Source organism: Gigantopelta aegis, chromosome 13 (genome assembly GCF_016097555.1).
Source record: "Gigantopelta aegis isolate Gae_Host chromosome 13, Gae_host_genome, whole genome shotgun sequence".
NCBI lineage: Eukaryota > Metazoa > Mollusca > Gastropoda > Neomphalida > Peltospiridae > Gigantopelta > Gigantopelta aegis.
In genome coordinates, this window is record NC_054711.1 from 17,352,159 (window position 1) to 17,371,298 (window position 19,140).

At 39.7% G+C, this 19,140-nt stretch overlaps 1 protein-coding gene across 1 annotated transcript in view; it reads right to left on the minus strand.

Annotated features, from left to right (window-relative positions):
• Positions 1 to 18,017, minus strand: part of LOC121387322 (frizzled-5-like) — a 146,376-nt gene extending 128,359 nt beyond the window's left edge. The window contains exon 1 of the mRNA XM_041518345.1: positions 18,000 to 18,017. The gene's annotated coding sequence lies outside the window, so the exon portion shown is untranslated. The remainder of the gene's footprint in view (positions 1 to 17,999) is intronic.
• Positions 18,018 to 19,140: the final 1,123 nt, after the last annotated feature.

Below are 19,140 nucleotides of genomic sequence, written 5' to 3' on the forward strand. Positions count from 1 at the left end.
GTGTCTTGAAAAGTGCATATAAAAGATCCCTTGCTATTTTAGCAATAGGAGTAGCCTCTGTGGAGGCAGCAGGTTTCTTCTCTCATTACTGGGTGGGACTAAGCCCATTGGTAAAGTGCTCGCTTGATTCGCAGTCTATCTAGGATCGATCCCCATCGGTGGGCCCATTTAGCTATTTCTCGTTCCAGTCAGTGCACCACAACTGGTATATCAAAGGTTGTGGTATGTGCTATCCTGTCTGTGGTATGGTGCATATAAAAGATTCCTTGCTACTAATGGAAAAATGTAGCGGGTTTGTTCTCTATGACTGTGTCAAAATGACCATATGTTTGACATCGAATAGCCGATGATTAATAAATCAATGTGTTCTAGTGATGTCATTAAATAAAACAAACTTCTTTTCTTCTTTTTTTCGTTCTCTCATTTAGTTTACACATAAGCTGGGGTGTTGTTAGACAAAAAAATTGTTCTAAACACAGCAGTGGTGGTGGCACTTCAATTCATGGTGTATGCAAATACATATTGAAAAAAAAAAAAAAAAAAAAAAAACCACACCAGCAAAAGCATTTTGTTTAAAATGTTGACCTTTGAGTGCGAACTGCATCCCGTGATGATTGACAGGTGTCACATTGTCATCAGCCTCATTATGAGGTCATCAGCCTCATTATGGCATTATCATCGTGTCAACTGTCTGAGGAAGCATAATGAGCGGTACATTACTTTCAATTACTGAACGAGTGCTTTATGCACTGACATATCTCTGTACACATATTCTCACACGTATACATACATACATACACCCACACCCACATAACTGTAAAACAGGCTTTAACATTGGTACCGGCACATTCTCAAGGGGTTATCTAAGTGTGGTGACATTATGGGTCCAGTCCACTAACTCATGCACCCACGCACCCTTGCAAGATGATATACATACCCACGCCCATGCCCACATACTGTAAAACAGGCTTTAACATTGGTACCGGCACATTCTCAAGGGGTGATCTAAGTGTGGTGACATGGTGGGTCCGGTCCACTCACTCACCCACCCACTCTTACAAGACAATATACACACCCACACCCACACCCACACCCACACCCACACCCACACCCACACCCACACCCACATAACTGTAATACGAGCTTTAACACTGGTACTGACACATTCTCAAGGGGTGATCTAAGTGTGGTGATAAGGTGGGTCTGGTCAACTCACCCACCCACCCTTACAAGACAATATACACACCCACACCCACACCCACACCCACACAAGTGTAAATTGGCTTTAACACATGCAGGTACCGGCACATTCTCAAGGGAAGATCTAGGGGTGGTGGCATGGTGGGTCCAGTCCACCCACTCACCCACCCACCATCCAATCACCCACCCACCACACACCCCAGAAGATAATATGTCCATTTTTTCTTGGTTAATTTTCATTAAAACACACATTTTCAACTTTGTGATTAAACATAGAGGGGTAGGGGTGGGGTTGGGTTGGGTCTAGCTCAGTCTGTAGAGCATTTTGTTACTGTTTGATTGTGGACCTCTTTGTTACTGTTTGATTGTGGACCTCAGTGTTCAAGATATCCATGTTTAGAATTCTCTTCTACCCTTTGGAAATATTAGATTTACCTTGCATCTTATAGATGTTCCTGCAATTTGGAAAGGGGTGGAATATACTGGTAACCAGCCTCTGTAGTATAATGATTTAGCTATCAGCATGAAAGATGGCAGGTGATGGGTTCGAATCCCAGTACAAGATCCCTTCCAGCAGTTTAGTAAGGTGAATGTTCACTATACAGTTGGTAATAGTAACATCCAGTACATTTATAACCATTGTCTCACCATAGTGCAAAAATTCTATACAGCATGAGTACAGATTATTATTGTGCAGAACTTTGAATTTTAAGTCTCTATAGATTCAGTTCAAAGAAACAACAAAAAAATATATTTTTAGTTTATTCCATTGTACACTTTATTATGCTGAACTTTAAATACTGAAGAAGGTGTCTTTTCACATTGAGGTTAACCTTTTGGGTTCTTTTAGATGTTTGTTACATGATCTCACCCCATTGCAAACTTCCTACACAACATGAGTACTGTTTATTGTGCTGGGCATCAGAGCCTGTTCTTATAAAACCTTAGATTCTAGACTCAAATCTTTAATGATGTCATATGCATGCAATTTGTATGCATTGCTATGACATTAGAATGTTAATAGGTTGTTAGAGATTTGAAAGTGTTATAACTTATAATACGTATAGGGACAGATGTTGTATTTCATATCTTTTAAAAATTCAAAAGATACATTTTAGATGTTTATCACATAATCTCACCCTAATGCAAAATGCCTACACAGCATGAGTACAGTTTATCATGCTGGACATCAAATGCTATGTTTTTTGGGGAGGTTTTTTTGCTTAGAGTTAAGAAAAAAATTTGAAAAGAAAACATGTCTTGGGTAGTCTGAACAGAGTACGTAGCTTTTTCTTCTGGACATCAAATGCTGAACATTGTCTGTTCAGACTGATTTGATAAAGAGTGGAGACTGCAGAGGAATACTGCATCACTTCATTTTATTCAGATATCTATCATGATACCACCTGCCCATAGACATCACTTCATCATACCATCCTCCAATAACTAGCACTTCATTTTATTCAGATCTGTATCAAGATACCACCTGCTCATAGACATCACTTCATCATACCATCCTCCAATAACTAGCACTTCATTTTATTCAGATCTGTATCAAGATACCACCTGCCCATAGACATCACTTCATCATACCATCCTCCAATAACTAGCACTTCATTTTATTCAGATCTGTATCAAGATACCATCCTCAAATAGCCATCACTTCATTTTATTCAGATCTGTATCAAGATACCATCCTCCGATAGCCACCACTTCATTTTATTCAGATCTGTATCAAGATACCATCCTCCGATAACCATCACTTCATTTTATTCAGATCTGTATCAAGATACCATCCTCCGATAGCCACCACTTCATTTTATACAGATCTGTATCAAGATACCATCCTCCGATAACCACCACTTCATTTTCTTCAGATCTGTATCAAGATACCATCCTCCGATAACCATCACTTCATTTTATTCAAATGAATACTAGTATACTATCCTCTGATTGCCATTGCTTCATTTTATTCACATCTTTATCAAGATACCGTACTCTGATAGCCAACACTTCATTTTATTCAGATCTTTATCAAGATACCGTACTACAATAGCCATCACTTTATTTTATTCAGATCTTTATCAAGATACCGTACTTCGATGAGCATCATTTCATTTTATTCAGATCTTTATCATAATACCATCCTCCGATAGCCATCACTTCATTTTATTCATCGATCCCACTGTTCAAACATTCCAATACTTCATTTTGCCCATGTCTTGGGCTCTGTGTAATCCTGTCACAGCGACCAGATCAAATAATGGTTAAGACGGAAAGATCTGAACCGGGCGCTAATGTAGCGACGTCTCAATTAGACAAGAAACTGTCCGATTACACACGACTGCGCAGCACGGAGACTCGATGTGAGGGAATCCCTCCACAGCCCTTTGATAAAGCCGGCTTTGATCTGCGCCATTGATTAATATTAAACAAGTCTTCAGTGGTTATTTGACGGAGAAGCCGAAGCTCTCTTACTGATCGTCATGACAAAATCAATATGGTCGGATACCGACTGGGTGTTTGCCGTGTTGGGGAGTTTGATACATCTCGTATTTGCCCCCCCCGATCATTCGACGTGGTATTGGTATTTGGTGAAGAAAATTGGTGTGTTGTTATATGATGGTGGTCCGAATGACACTAACTAAAACTGATGATGATACCAGAGGTTATTTTTAATTTTTAGGATGGGTTTTGAATGTATTTTATTTAACTGTCGTCAAATCTGTAAGGGGCAAGATGCCATGATACCATCCTCTATACAGTGAGAAGGGAAAAGATAGGAATATTTGTTTAACAACACCTCAACACAATTTGTTTGTTTGTTTAACGATACCACTAGAGCACATTGATTAATTAATCATTGGCTATTGGGTGTCAAACATTTGGTAAATCTTATGACAGTGGGAAGATTGTAATTATATTTTTTTTAATGTTGAAAAGTATAAAAATGGAATTAAAGTTTGTTTTGTTTAACAACAACACTGGAAGCACATTGATTAATTAATCTTTGGCTATTGGATGTCAGACATTTGGTAATTCTGACTCATAGTCATCAGAGGAAACCCGCTACATTCTTCCTAATACAGCAAGGGATCTTTTATATGCATTTTACCACAGACAGGACAGTACATACCATGGCCTTTGACCAGTTGTTGTGCACTGGTTGGAATGAGAAAAAGTCCCAATCGGTTGAATCAACTGAATCAATTTGAAACACAAATTAAACTACAGCTATTCAGTGACTAATATATGGTTTTGACATTTGGTCAAATGTGGGAGTGGGAGAGACAGAAGGAGAGAGAGAGACAGAGAGAGAGAGAGAGAAGCAGGCAGACAGACAGAGAGAGAGAGCGAGAGAGAGACAGACAGACAGAGAGAGAGACGCAGGCAGACAGAGAGAGAGAGAGAGAGACAGACAGACAGAGAGAGAGAAGCAGGCAGACAGAGAAAGAGCGAGAGAGAGACAGACAAACAGAGAGAGAGACAGAGAGATAGAGATACAGAAAGAGAGATAAGGAGAGAGACAAGGAGAGAGAGATTATGAGAGAGAAAGAGACAGAGAGACACACACAAGGAGAGAGACAGACAGAGAGAGAGAGAGACACACACAAGGAGAGAGAGAAATACCATCAGACAGACAAAGACAGAAAGACGGACAAAGGGAGAAAAACAGACAGAGAGAGAGAGAGAGAGAGAGAGAGAAAAAACCAGATAGAAAGATAGAAAAATTAGAGATAGAGGAGAACCAATAAATAGATAGAAAACAAAATTGTTTTGTTTAACAACACTACTAGAGCACATTGATTATTAATCATCGGCTATTGGATGTCAAACATTTGGTAATTTTGACATATGCTCACAGGGGTTTCCCCAGTGCCGTTAGGTGTAGCGGCCCGACATGCCTTGGTCTGTAAAGTAAGCGATTTGACAGCGTGGAAGTGCCTTAAATCAATTGCCGCTACGCCTTGATTTGAAGTGCTTTAGAAAAACAATTATCACAAGTACTAGTGTGGCAGTCGACTACCTCTTGCAAACAACTTGTGTACCAGTATACCGAGCACACCTAATCTCTATGACAGGTAAAAGACTTACTAACTACTTAACAATGGACCAGTCGTCTGCTCACAATTGGTGTTTGGTAATTTTACCACATCTACTGGGACCACTAAGCACTTTTTAATAGTACAGTTAAGTTGGCAATCAGTAATTTCTATCCTAACACCCCCTTCCCAAACCACATACTGAAAACATCCAGGGCTCGCGCTGTCGGTAACCAATTTAGCCATCGGCTAATTAAAACATTTTTTTACAAAAAAATGGCTAATAAAATTTGCAAGTGGCTAAAATTTTGGCTGAGCCATTTTCTATTTTCTGATGTGAACAAACGGTTACATAATCTATACGACACCTCAAACATAATAACACCAAATATTCAGTTAGCATAACAGCGATCTCACGACCGTTAACGAGAAACAGTGTTATCCAGAATACTGCGTATGCCTTATGATGTTTGCTAATTTTAATAATCAAGGTTATTAATTTTAATGGCATGCATTCGACATGTATGACAGCAATGTGACAGTGATTCAATGTCTGGAAGATAAGTAATAGAAACAAACCGACAATGCATGTCAATTTGAATACACGTGCTAGTTCAGGGCCGAAAGACATGTAGGCTATCCCAAGGGCTGAGTTCAGCCAGACCGAGCGAAAACAAAACGTTCACTACACTGGTTTGTGCACTTCACGTTAAACCAAATGGACACGACGGACACCAATCAAATAGTTCGCGAATGTTAGGAAGAATGTTCGTTGGCTGAACTGAGGAAAGCTCTCGGAGTAATATAAGTCACGCTTCAGAGTCAGCTGACACCCATGTGTCAAGAGACATCGTTGCGGACATTAAACAATACAATTACACAGAAGTAAATCTTGATGTAAATTTGTAGAAAAACGATAGTTATTTGCATCAATGAATACCTAACTGCAGTTGTGGTTATTTCCTTTGTCTTTGTTAATTTTGTCCCTATGGTGGTGGGTACGCATGTAGATCGTGATTGCGGGAAATAAACATGCAGTATTTATACAAATTGCAGTTAAACGTACACTGAATAAAATTAGTTTACAATAATCATATTTGTTAGATAATGCTAGATATATATTTGTAAAACTGTGAGGTGACATTTAATAAGTTAGCTGGATTTTAAAAAGACCATAACATTTTATTTTATTAACTTTTTTTTAATTTTTATAAATGGAATATACTGTAAAGTCAGCATTCTTAGCTTAGGTTTTTTACAAGCAGAAATCACAACAAGCATTTAACACGACACTGAAATCAACGGCAACAACATGGCGCAAATTATGAAATTGTTTGGGGTGGGGAATTGATGGGTTATTTTTAAAAAAATACAAATATCAAAGAATTTTACGGACACCGAATTTTACTCTAAACTTCAATTTGTGCTGTATTGGCCATTCTCAAAGAGAATGTTACACCCCTGCACCACGGTGAGGTTACAGCACGCGCAGGGGTTGATGGATTGAAGGCAAACACTTAACTGTTTTCAACCCACTACCCCACTTCTTTTGGCTTGATTTTTGTGTTATAATGATGCTAAATATGTAAGCGCCTTAAAAAAATCCTGGGAAAAGGTGAGCCTCATAGAGAGGAAATCCACTACATTTTTCCATTAGTAGCAAGGGATCTTTTATATGCACCATCCCACAGACGGACTAGCACAACCTATGATATACCAGTTGTGGTACACTGGCTGGAATGAGAAATAGCCCAAATGGTCACCAATGGGGATTAAGTGAGCACTTTACCTCTGCTCTACGTCCCATCTAATAGATAGAAAGACAGTCAGACAAAGCCAGAGAGAGAGAGAGAGAGAGAGAGAGAGAGAGAGAGAGAGAGAGAGAGAGAGAGAGAGAGAGAGAAGCAGGTTGACAGACAGAAAAATAAAGATACAGACAGGCAGGCATCATTTAATTCATAAGCACTTTCCCAAGGTCAAGACAGCACATACCACTGCCTTTAATGTACCAGTCATGGAACACAGGTTGGAACTCAAACCCTTCTCCCGAATCCACTTTGGGTAATCAATCCCCTACGTCCCATTCGTACTTCAGGCGAGCACTCTACCACCAAGCTATATCTCGTTTCCCCATTAAAGCATGTTGAGACATGTCATATCAAAAATCTCTTTCATCGGTTAACAGATGGGGCTCACGGAGCCGATAAGACAAGCACCACCATGTTGTAAACTTAATTTGGCTAAATACCCCCAATGTATACAGTAACACTCTATCTCACACACATCCAGCTACATGGGGGTTCACAGAACATGCAAGGGACTGATACCTGGCCATTGTTTACAGGATGTTACTAGAGTTATCTACCCTTTGATCTCTCTATCAGGGAAAGATAGAAAAAGATGGTAAACATCATTAAAAGGAGTAAAAGATGGCTTGTTCTCCCTTATCAAAATAAATAAACAGAAGTAGATAAAAGAAATAAACTTAGAATAAGATTGTTTGTATTATATGAGGTGGTTTGGTGAGAGATGGAGATGAATATTAATTAAAAATGTAATATACTTCTATTGTTTTAATAACTGAAAGAAAGTAGACACTGTTTCCAAAAAAGAAAATATAAAAAAATTGTAGACTGACCCCCCCAAAAAACTAAATCTATGACGTATTTACAAAATAAACTTAATTTAATTTCCACACAAAAATTGTTGTTGAAATTGTATACATTATTAAATTATCTCAAAACGTGTGTCATTTCTTATCTAAATTTAATGTGATTCCATTGTTTTAATAACTGAATGAAAGTAGGCTCTGTTTCCAAAAACAGAAAATCTAACAAAATTGTAGACTGACATAAAAAAATCCATGACATATTTACAAAAGAAACTTAATTTAAATTTTCACACAAAAAGTGTTGTTAAAAACTTGTAAACATCATTAAATGTCAGACAATGTGTGTTGTGTCTTATAAAAATAAATGTAATGCAATTCTGATGTTTAAATAACTGAAAGAAAGTAGGCGCTGTTTGCAAATTTGTTTAATTCCATTTTAGAATGACAAAACAAAAAATTCCTTGACATATCTTCACAATAAAGTTAATTTAATTTTCACACAATAAGCGCATGTTGTTGAAAAATTGTAAACATCATTGAACAATGTCAATGCAAAGCCTGTTCTTCTTATCGAAATAAATAAAAACAAAATAAAAAAGATTGTCTGTTTTGTATGTTTTGCGGAGACAAGAAAATAAAAATTAATTTACAAAGTTACTTCACTTCTAGTGCCCATTGGGCTATTTCTCTTTCCAGCCAGTGCTCCACAACTGGTGTAACAAGGGCCATGTTGTGTACTATCTTGTCTGTGGGATGGTGCATATAACAGGGGTGGGAATTCTCCTCGGATCCACGGTTTTCTTCTCCTGGAACATTGCGTTTCCTTACATTTTAATCGCCCTTGCCCCCGGATCCCTCTAGATTTCCTCTTTTTTACAGTTCACCACCCCTGACCCCTCTAGATTTCCTCTTTTTTACAGTTCACCAATTCCCACCCCTGATATATAAAAGATCTCTTGCTGCTAATTGGAAAAGAGTAGCCCATGAAGTGGTGACAATGGGTTTCCTCTCTGTATATCTGTCTGGTCCTTAACCATATGCCTAACGCCATATAACCGTAAATAAAATGTGTTGAGTGCATCCTTAAATAAAACATTTCTTTCTTCCTTCACTTCTAGTATTACAATACAGTAACTAAGTACTAAAATTAATTCTATTTACTCGAGAACACAAAAAAAATCTGTAATCTTTAATGTCTTAAAAACAGCACCACAGCACATTCAGACTATGGCTGTTTATAGATCTATAATTTTTTATAAAATTACTTCATGGGCTACTCTTTTCGATTAGCAGCAATGGATCTTTTATATGCACCATCCCATAGACAGGATAGCACATACCATGGCCTTTGTTTCACCAGTTGTGGAGCATTGGCTGGAACAAGAAATAGCCCAATGGGCACTAGAAGTAAAGCAACTTTTTAAGTTAATTTTTATTTTCTTGTCTCCGCACCGGCCTCGGTGGCGTCGTGGCAGGCCATCGGTCTACAGGCTGGTAGGTACTGGGTTCGGATCCTAGTCGAGGCATGGAATTTTTAATCCAGATACCGACTCCAAACCCTGAGTGAGTGCTCCACAAGGCTCAATGGGTAGGTGTAAACCACTTGCACCGACCAGTGATCCATAACTGGTTCAACAAAGGCCATGGTTTGTGCTATCCTGCCTGTGGGAAGCGCAAATAAAAGATCCCTTGCTGCCTGTCGTAAAAAAGAGTAGCCTATGTGGCGACAGCGGGTTTCCTCTAACAAAATATGTGTGGTCCTTAACCATATGTCTGACGCCATATAACCATAAATAAAATGTGTTGAGTGCGTCGTTAAATAAAACACTTCTTTCTTTCTTTCTTTCTTGTCTCCGCAAAACATACCAAACAGATCCTGGACCGACTGCATGCACATCAAGCGAACGCTCTACCACTGGGCCACATCCCGCTCCTCTAGCTATGGCCTCACTGATTTTTTTAATTATACTAGCCACGATTAGAAATTCACTAGCCGCACTTTACTTTAAGTTAATACAATTTTATTAAATAATAGTAATAAATCAGATAGCTTAAAAACACTAACATTGAGGTTGGGGATGGGGCAGGATATTCATATTTAGAAAATAGACTAAATGTAACATTTGACCGGAAAAAAAATTTCACTAGCCGTTGGGCATGGCGATGGTAGTTATTTACTAGCCCAACATTGAATATCACTACTAGCCATGGGAGTGGGGCTACCATAATCTAGAAGCCCTGCATTCAGACTACCGGTATGGCTGTTTGTAGATCTACGTGTATACATACAGCTGTTTTAATTGATGGTCTAGACTCTTTGAGTACAAAAGAGTGGAAACTATCGTAGTGTTGGGAATTGGAATCAACTGGAATTTCATCATTGATTATTGGTTTTAAAGGGACATTCCTGAGTTTGCTGCATCGTAAGATGTTTCCGACTAATAAAATACTTCTACGATTAAACTTACATATTAAATCTATTTTCTTGTTTAGAATATCAGTGTCTGTATATTCAATGTCTTTCTGGTTGTCTTAATATTTGTAAGAAGCGCAAACTGGATTTTGTCTTCAAATAATTTCGTACGTACAAAAAAATAATATTTTAGGAAATAAAATGAAATTTAACCTAGTACAAATATTAGAACGATCAGAACCACGTTTAATATACAGCCAGTAATATTTTATGCAGAAAAATATATTTGATATGTAATTACAGTCGTTAGAAAGTCTCTGTTAGTCGATAACATCTTACAAATTGCAGCAAACTCAGGAATGTCCCTATAATCTGTTTCCACCAGCTGATCAGCTTTCGATTATACAATCGGTTAGATAGAAAATATTATATGAGTGGCTATTAGCAGTTGTCTTACAAGTTGTTTTAAAATGTATCTAACGAACACAACCGAGTTGAATACATTTTTAAACAAAGAGTTGTAAGATAAATGGTATCTAAAAGACACAAATTTAGTATTCTATTTCTTAAATATCCTTAAAAACCAGATTTTCAGCAAATTTAAATGTTTTTTCTAACTAAAACATATTTACAGCACTTGTGTGACAAAGACAAATCAATTTCAGATTAGATTTATACATCACAGTGTAATAACTTGACCTGGTCATGACCTAGCAGCAGCCAGTCCTATGTCTTTAAATTGTTATCGCATGTATGTGTGTTATCTAGAGCACATTGATTTATTAACCATCGGCTATTGGATATGAAACATTTGGCAATTTGACATATAGTCTTAGAGAAGAAATCAGCTACATTTTTACGTTAGTAGCAAGGGATCTTTTATTATGCACCATCCCACAGAAAGGATAGCACATTCCACAGCCTTTGATATGCCTATCTTGGTGCACTGGCTGGAACGAGAAATAGCCCTGGACTGACCTCACATCAGGCGAGCACTGTACCATGGGTACTTCCCACCCCAAGAAGAGATCTTTTATATGTACCTTTTAAAACATACAGTAGCATGTATGGTTTCTTTTATACGCACCATTGCACATGGGCAGGATGTAACCCAGTGGTACAGCGCTCGCTTGATGCGCGGTCATTCTGGGATCGATCCCCTTTGATGGGCCCATTGGGTTATTTCTCGTTCCAGCCAGTGCACCACGACTGGCATATCAAAGGCCGTGGAATGTGCTATCCTGTCTGTGGGATGGTGCATGTAAAAGATCCCTTGCTACTAACAGTAATGTAAAAATGTAGCTGATTTCTTCTCTAAGGCTATATGTCAAATTGCCAAATGTTTGACATCCAATAGCCGATGGTTAATAAATCAATGTGCTCTAGTGGTATGTACTACCCTGTCTGTGGGATGGTGCATGTAAAAGATCTCTTGCTGCTAATCAAAAAGAATAGCCCATGAAGTGGCTACAGTGGGTTTCCTCTCTCATTATCTGTGTGGTCCTTAACCATATGTCTGATGCCATATAACCGTAAATAAAATGTGATGAGTGCGTCATTAAATAAAACACTTCTTTCTTTCTTTCTTTCTTTCTTTCTTTCCATTGCACATACCAGTAGATAGCACATACCACGGCCTTTGATATATCAGTCATGGTGCACTGGCTGGAACGAGAAATAGCCCAATGGGCCCACTGACAGGGATCGATCCCAGACCAACTGCGCATCAGGCGAGTGCCTTACCACTGGGCTACGTCCTGCAGTAGTGCCTCTGATATGTTTGCCTGTATGATGACATCACTTTGATGACATTACCATTAAATTTGTATGTGTTTATCTGGATGAAATTGCTATAGGGTGCAATTGGACTTGCTGCATTACGAGTAGCCCATAACCTGATGTGCAGTTGGTCTGGGATCGATCCCTGTCGGTGGGCCCATTGGGCTATTTCACATTTCAAGACTGGTATATCAAAGGCTGTGGTATGTGCTGTCCTGTCTGTAGGATGGTGCCAGGACTAGCTCTGGGTCGGCAAAACATTTCGCCAAATTATCTACTAAAATTTAAAAACTGCAGAAACAAAATACCTAATTATTTCATGAAATTATTTCACCAAATTAAAATAAAATTTGCCAATTGTTGTCGAAATACGCAAATTGGTAAATTTGGTGAATGCCAGAGCTAGCCTTGGCTGCATATAAAAGATCCTTTGCTACGACAGTAATGGAAAAATGTAGCGGGTTTCCTCTCTAGGACTAGTACCGCCATGTCAAGTAGCCTTGTGCTTGAAACATGCATGGGGTACCTGTGAAAAAAAGTACTCAAATTCTGTGTGAAACTAGGGGTTTTGTAAAAATGCCTGGTTATACCGAAAATGAGCCACAGAAGGTACTATTTTCCTCAGTTAATACTTTGAGGTAGGGGTTGTAGTACTGATATTTATGGGTCATAGTTTGCTTGATATATTGCATATAGTGTTTTTAAACACAAACATTAATATGGTCACCTATGGGTTTTATTTGGTATAGTACAACCTATAGTACACAAGCTGGTTGCAGTGAAATAATGTTAACATGGTCACCTATGGGTTTTATTTGGTATAGTACTTACAACCTATAGTACACAAGCTGGTGGCAGGAAAATAATGTTAACATGATCACTTGTGGGATTTTATTTGGTATAGTACAACCTAGAGTATACAAGCTGGTTTCAGTGAAATAATGTTAACATGATCACCTGTGGGATTTTATTTGGTATAGTACAACCTATAGTATACAAGCTGGTTTCAGTGAAATAATGTTAACATGATCACCTGTGGGATTTTATTTGGTATAGTACAACCTAGAGTATACAAGCTGGTTTCAGTGAAATAATGTTAACATGATCACCTGTGGGATTTTATTTGGTATAGTACAACCTATAGTATACAAGCTGGTTTCAGTGAAATAAATAGGGTCATCACAAATGTTGATATCATGCGCTACAGCTATAATTGCTTATGTCACAGCAAGATGTATTGAAGGTGTTATAAAACCACGGATATCTATGTCAGTGTGGTTTATACTGATCATTTGTTATCAGGGCTCGAAATTTAGTCTGTGGAACGGGAAGCTATCTCTGCCACTGACATTTTAATCTGGAAACGAAGAAGAAGGAAATATTTTATTTAACGATGCACTCAACACATTTTATTTACGGTTATGTGGTGTCAGACATATGGTTATGGACCACACAGATATTGAGAGAGGAAACCCGCTGTCGCCACTTCATGGGCTACTCTTTTCGATTAGCAGCAAGGGATCTTTTATATGCACCATCCCATAGACAGGATAGCACATACCACGGCCTTTGATGTACCAGTCATGGTGCACTGGCTGGAAATCTGGAAACGAATGCTAGAAACTGAAAAGCTGTTGTAGACCAGGGGCCTAATTCACTAAACTCTCGCAACTTTGCGATCTCGCAGTGCAATGCTAAAGACTTGCAAAGAGGATGCTTTGTTGTCTAGCAGAACCTAAGAGACCTTTGTCAATTAGGCCTCAGGCCTAAACTAATATAACTAAACCTCAACATTTCAGTGTCCTACAGACATGACAGCACATACCACAGCCTTTGATGTACCAGTCGTGGGGCACTAGTTGGTATTGCAAAAAAAAAAAAAAGGGCTCGCCGAGGAGGTGGTAGGCCATCGGTCTACAGGCCGGTAGGTACTGGGTTCGGATCCCAATCGAGGCATGGGATTTTGAATCCAGATACCGACTCCAAACCCTGAGTGAGTGTTCCGCAAGGCTCAATGGGTAGGTGTAAACCACTTGCACCGACCAGTGATCCATAACTGGTTCAACAAAGGCCATGGTTTGTGCTATCCTGTCTGTGGAAAGCACAAATAAAAGATCCCTTGCTGCTAATCGGAAGAGTAGCCCATGTAGTGGCGACAGCGGGTTTCCTCTCAAAATCTGTGTGGTCCTTAACCATATGTCTGACGCTATATAACCGTAAATAAAATGTGTTGAGTGCGTCGTTAAATAAAACATTTCTTTCTTAATCTGTTAGCAAAGAAAGAAAGAAATGTTTTATTTAACGACGCACTCAACACATTTTATTTACGGTTATATGGCGTCAGACATATGGTTAAGGACCACACAGATTTTGAGAGGAAACCCGCTGTCGCCACTACATAACATAGTAATAGAGGGTGTTCTTCAGGTGAAAAAACATGGCAGTTTAAACTGAAGGGGATACTTTTTCATACTTTTTAGGTGGGGTGAGAAGAGTCTGTTCCCCTACACTCTTCTCTCCCCTAACCCCCCAACCCCTCAAAAAAAAAAAACACTTAGTACAAATATCTGAATATTCCCTTTATTTTTACACCACAACTGATATATGAAAGGCTGTGGTATGTGCTATCCTGTCTGTAAGATGGTGCATATATAAGAACCCTTGCTACTAATGGAAAAATGTAGCAGGTTTCCTCTCTAGGACTATATGTCCAAAAAAATACCAAATGTTTGACATCCAGTAGCCAATGATTAATAAATCAATGTGCTCTAGTGCTGTCATTAAACAAAACAAACTTTAACTCATAATAACCCCCTCCTCCCCCCCCCCCCCCTCTAGATACTGCCCTGGTATTTTGATACCATGTATTACATGTTTAATTGTTTGTGTCAGTGCGAGATGTATTGAAAGTGTTATAAGACAGGAAATACTTGGTGTCGGAGTACTGTCAGCTCAGTCTGTTCCGAACATTTGTTACATCCTGGGGGGGGGGGGGGGGGGCGTAGCCCAGTGGTTAAGTGGTCATCAAATTTGTGGTCGGTCTGTGATCAATCTCCGCCACATTCGGCTATTTCTCATTCCAGCCAGTGCACCACGACTGGTATATCAAAGATTGATTGTGAAATTGATTATTAGAAAGTTCCAGTGAAAAGTGTTCAGCTGATGCATAGTCGGTCCCGGGATCGATCCCTGTCGGTGGACCCATTGGGCTATTTCTTGTTCCAACCAGTGCACCACAATTGGTATATCAGAGGCTGTGATATGTGCTATTCTGTCTGTGGGATGGTGCATATAAAAGATCCCTATCTAATAATGGAAATATTTAGCAGATTTCCTCTCTATTTGTCAGAATTACCAAATGTTTGACATCCAATAGCCAATGATTAATTAATCAATGTGCTCTAGATGAAACCTGCTACATTTTTCCATTAGTAGCAAGGGATCTTTTATATGCACCATCCCACAGACAGGATATTTGATATACCAGTCGTGGTGCACAGGCTGGAATGAGAAATAACCCAATGGGACTGACCGCACATCAAGCGAGCGCTTTACCACTGGGCTACGTCCCAACCCCCCCCCCCCCCCCCCGTTCTTATGGTGTCATTAAACATTTGTTATCTCCTTCCCCATTTGGGGGTGGGGAGAGGGGCTCTTGACCCCTACTTGGCTTCCCCGGCCTGACATCTCAACTGGGAGGAAATGGATTTAATATGATAAGAACTGTGTATAGCTAACTGCATTCTGTTTACATCCAGCCCTAAGCAGGTTTATTCCTGACAGCTGGCACATGCATGTTTGTTTGTATGTAAGTACGTATGTATGACTGCACATTCGTGTCATCGTGATCATTGGGGAAGTGTTTGTGTTGGAAGGAGTGTAGAGATGGTGTTGGGGGAAAGGGAAGAAAGGCTGTTATGGGAATACAAGATTTCATCATATACAGTCATGTGGGATAAAAAAAAAAGTACTAGTACATCCTAGGTGTTGAATATTTCGAACTGGGACGAGGATTGCTGAGTGCCAAGGTTGAAATTTTCACCACCGAGGGTGTACGTTTTTATCCCACATGACTGCATATGATGGAGTCTTTCTCTCTCATCCATTCAGTAAATAAACTGTTATTTTACACGAGAGAGAGAGAGAGCGTGCCTTACACAGTGATGTCTGTCTGTTTTTTCATGTGAGTGTGTGTGTGTGTGTGTTTGAGAGAGACAGAGACACACGCAGAGAGAGAGAGAGAGAGAGAGAGAGAGAGAGAGAGAGAGATGGAACAGAAAGACAGAGAGAGAAAGAGAGAGTTGTGTGTGAGAGAGAGGCAGAGAGAGAGAGAGTTGTGTATGTGTGATAGAGAAAGAGAGTTGTGTATGTGTGATAGAGAGAAACAGAGAGACTGAGTAAGAGAGAGAGACTTATGGAGAGAGAGACGGGACAGAGAGAGAGAGAGAAGAGATGGAGAGAAAGTGAGTTGTGTGTGAGAGAGAGGTACACAGAAAGAGAGAGAGAGAGAGAGAGATGGAGAGAGAAAATGAGTTGTGTGTAAGGGAGAGAGAAAGAGAGAGACTGAGAAAGAGAGAGAGACTCATGGAGAGAGAGGGAGACGGGACAGAGAGAGAGAGAGAGGGGAGAGATGGAGAGAGAAAGTGAGTTGTGTGTGAGAGAGGTACAGAGAGAGAGAGTGGAGAGAGAAAGAGATGTAAAGAGAGAAAGAGACAGAGGGAGAAAGAGAAAGAGAGAGACTCACAGAGAGGGAGAGAGACTGAGAAAGAGAGAGAGAGAGAGAAACAGAGAGACTGAGAAAGAGAGAGAGAAACACAGAGAGAGAGAGATGTAGAGAGAGAGACAGACAGACAGACAGACAGAGAGAGAGTCTCAGAGAAAACAAGAGAGAGAATTCTTATGGAAAAAGTGTATATTCTTGAAAACAGTTTATGGGGACTCCCAGAGAATAATCCCAGGTAACGGTTGCACGGTAACCCAGATAACATTTGTTCCACCCAGACAGTATTTTATTTACTTCCTACTCCCAGCCTGGCATCTGTTTAGAAACCCAAAGCCAACTATTGAAGATAATGCATATCATATTGTGACCACAAGATTCCAACAGATTCTCAAGTTTACAGGACAAAAATTGGAGTGGATCCAGGTGGGGGTTGGTTATGTTGGGAAGGGGAGAGACAGAGGGAGAGAAGGGGAGAGACAGAGGGAGGGAAGGGGAGTGTAAGGGGAAGAAATTGGGGAGAGGCAGAAAGCCAACTATTGAAAATTATGCATCTATATTATGGCCATAAGATTGTGTAGATTTTCAAGTTTATATGACACAATTGGAATGGATCCAAGGTGGGATTGGTTAGTTTGGGAAGGGGTGAGAGAAAGAAGGAATGGGAATGTAAGGGGAAGAAATGGGGGGAGGGGGGAGAGGCAGAAAGCCAACCATTGAAGATTATGCATAGTATATTATGGCCATAAGATTGTGTAGATTTTCAAGTTTATATGACACAATTGGAATGGATCCAAGTGGGGGTTGGTTATGTTGGGAAGGGGAGAGAGAGAGAGAGAGAGAGACAGAGAGAGGGAGGGAGAGAGAGGGAGAGAGGGAGAGAGAGAGAGAGGGAGGGAAGAGGTTCACACTATGTTTGTGGTCACAAGATAGCAAGAACTTCTTAAGAGAGGGGAGAGAGAGGGGGAGGGGAGTGTAAGGGAAAAAACTGGGAAGAGATGAAAGCAAGTATTAAAGATAGTTTATATTTTATTGTGGCCACAATGTTCCAACAAGTTGTTAGGTTTTTGGAACAAAATGTGGAACAGATCCAGGTGGGTGAGGGTTGGTTATGTTGTAAAGGGGGAGAGGATGGAATTGGAGAGAAATGGAATTAAAGTTATTAAACACAAACCACATTGAGACAATGAATCTACTTCATGCCATCTAAATTAATAATAAGCAAACACTTACCTGTAATTGTGAAGAAATCACCAATGAGATACCTGCAAATATCAAAAGAAATATATATTTATTTAATGTTTATTTACTTATTTTTTCTATGGTATCAAGATAGGTACAAAACCAACTTTTACGTGCACTGTGGTTTGTAGTGCCACAGATTGTGCAAAGTCACATAAGACTGGGCTGTACATGCAGTTCTGCTGTTACATTTTTCATTTCAACTTTATTTTTGTGCCTATATCCAATTAAGGTTCAAGCATGCTGTCCTGGGCACACATCTCCTCAGCTATCTGGGCTGACTGTACAGGACAGTGGGTTAGTTGTTAGTTGTTAGTGGTTAGTGAGAGAGAAGAGGGTGTAGTGGTCTTACACCTACCCACTGAGGCGTTAAAACTCATTCTGGGTAGGAGCCAGTACCGGGCTGCGAACCCTTTACCTACCAACCTTATGTTCGATGGCTTAACCACGACGCCACCAAGGCCGGTACCTACATGTATATGGGTTTGGTTGCGCATATACTAATAGGAAACGAATTCAAAACAATAAATAAAAAATAACTTTCTGATCTCTAACAAACATTAGTTTTTTGCATTTTTATACATAATGCAATATGCAGAAATTTTCGGTCACCAGGCAGGTGACACGTGATAAGGTTTTGACTTGCCTAATGCTATTTTGACTTGCCATAGGCGATCAGGCGACGATAAAGTGCACACCCTGTTACAGCACTGACTTAAACACAAAAATGACTGGCCTCGGTGGCATCATGGTTAGGCCATCGGTCTACAGGCTGGTAGGTACTGGGTTTGGATCCCAGTCGAGGCATGGGATTTTTAATCCAGATACCGACTCCAAACCCTGAGTGAGTGCCCCGCAAGGCTCAATGGGTAGGTGTTAACCACTTGCACCGACCAGTGATCCATAACTAGTTCAACAAAGGCCATGGTTTGTGCTATCCTGCCTGTGGGAAGCACAAATAAAAGATCCCTTGCTGCTAATCGGAAAGAGTAGCCCATGTAGTGGCAACAGCGGGTTTCCTCTCAAAATCTGTGTGGTCCTTAACCATATGGCTGACGCCATATAACTGTAAATAAAATGTGTTGAGTGCGTCGTTAAATAAAACATTTCTTTCTAAACACAAAAATGTCAA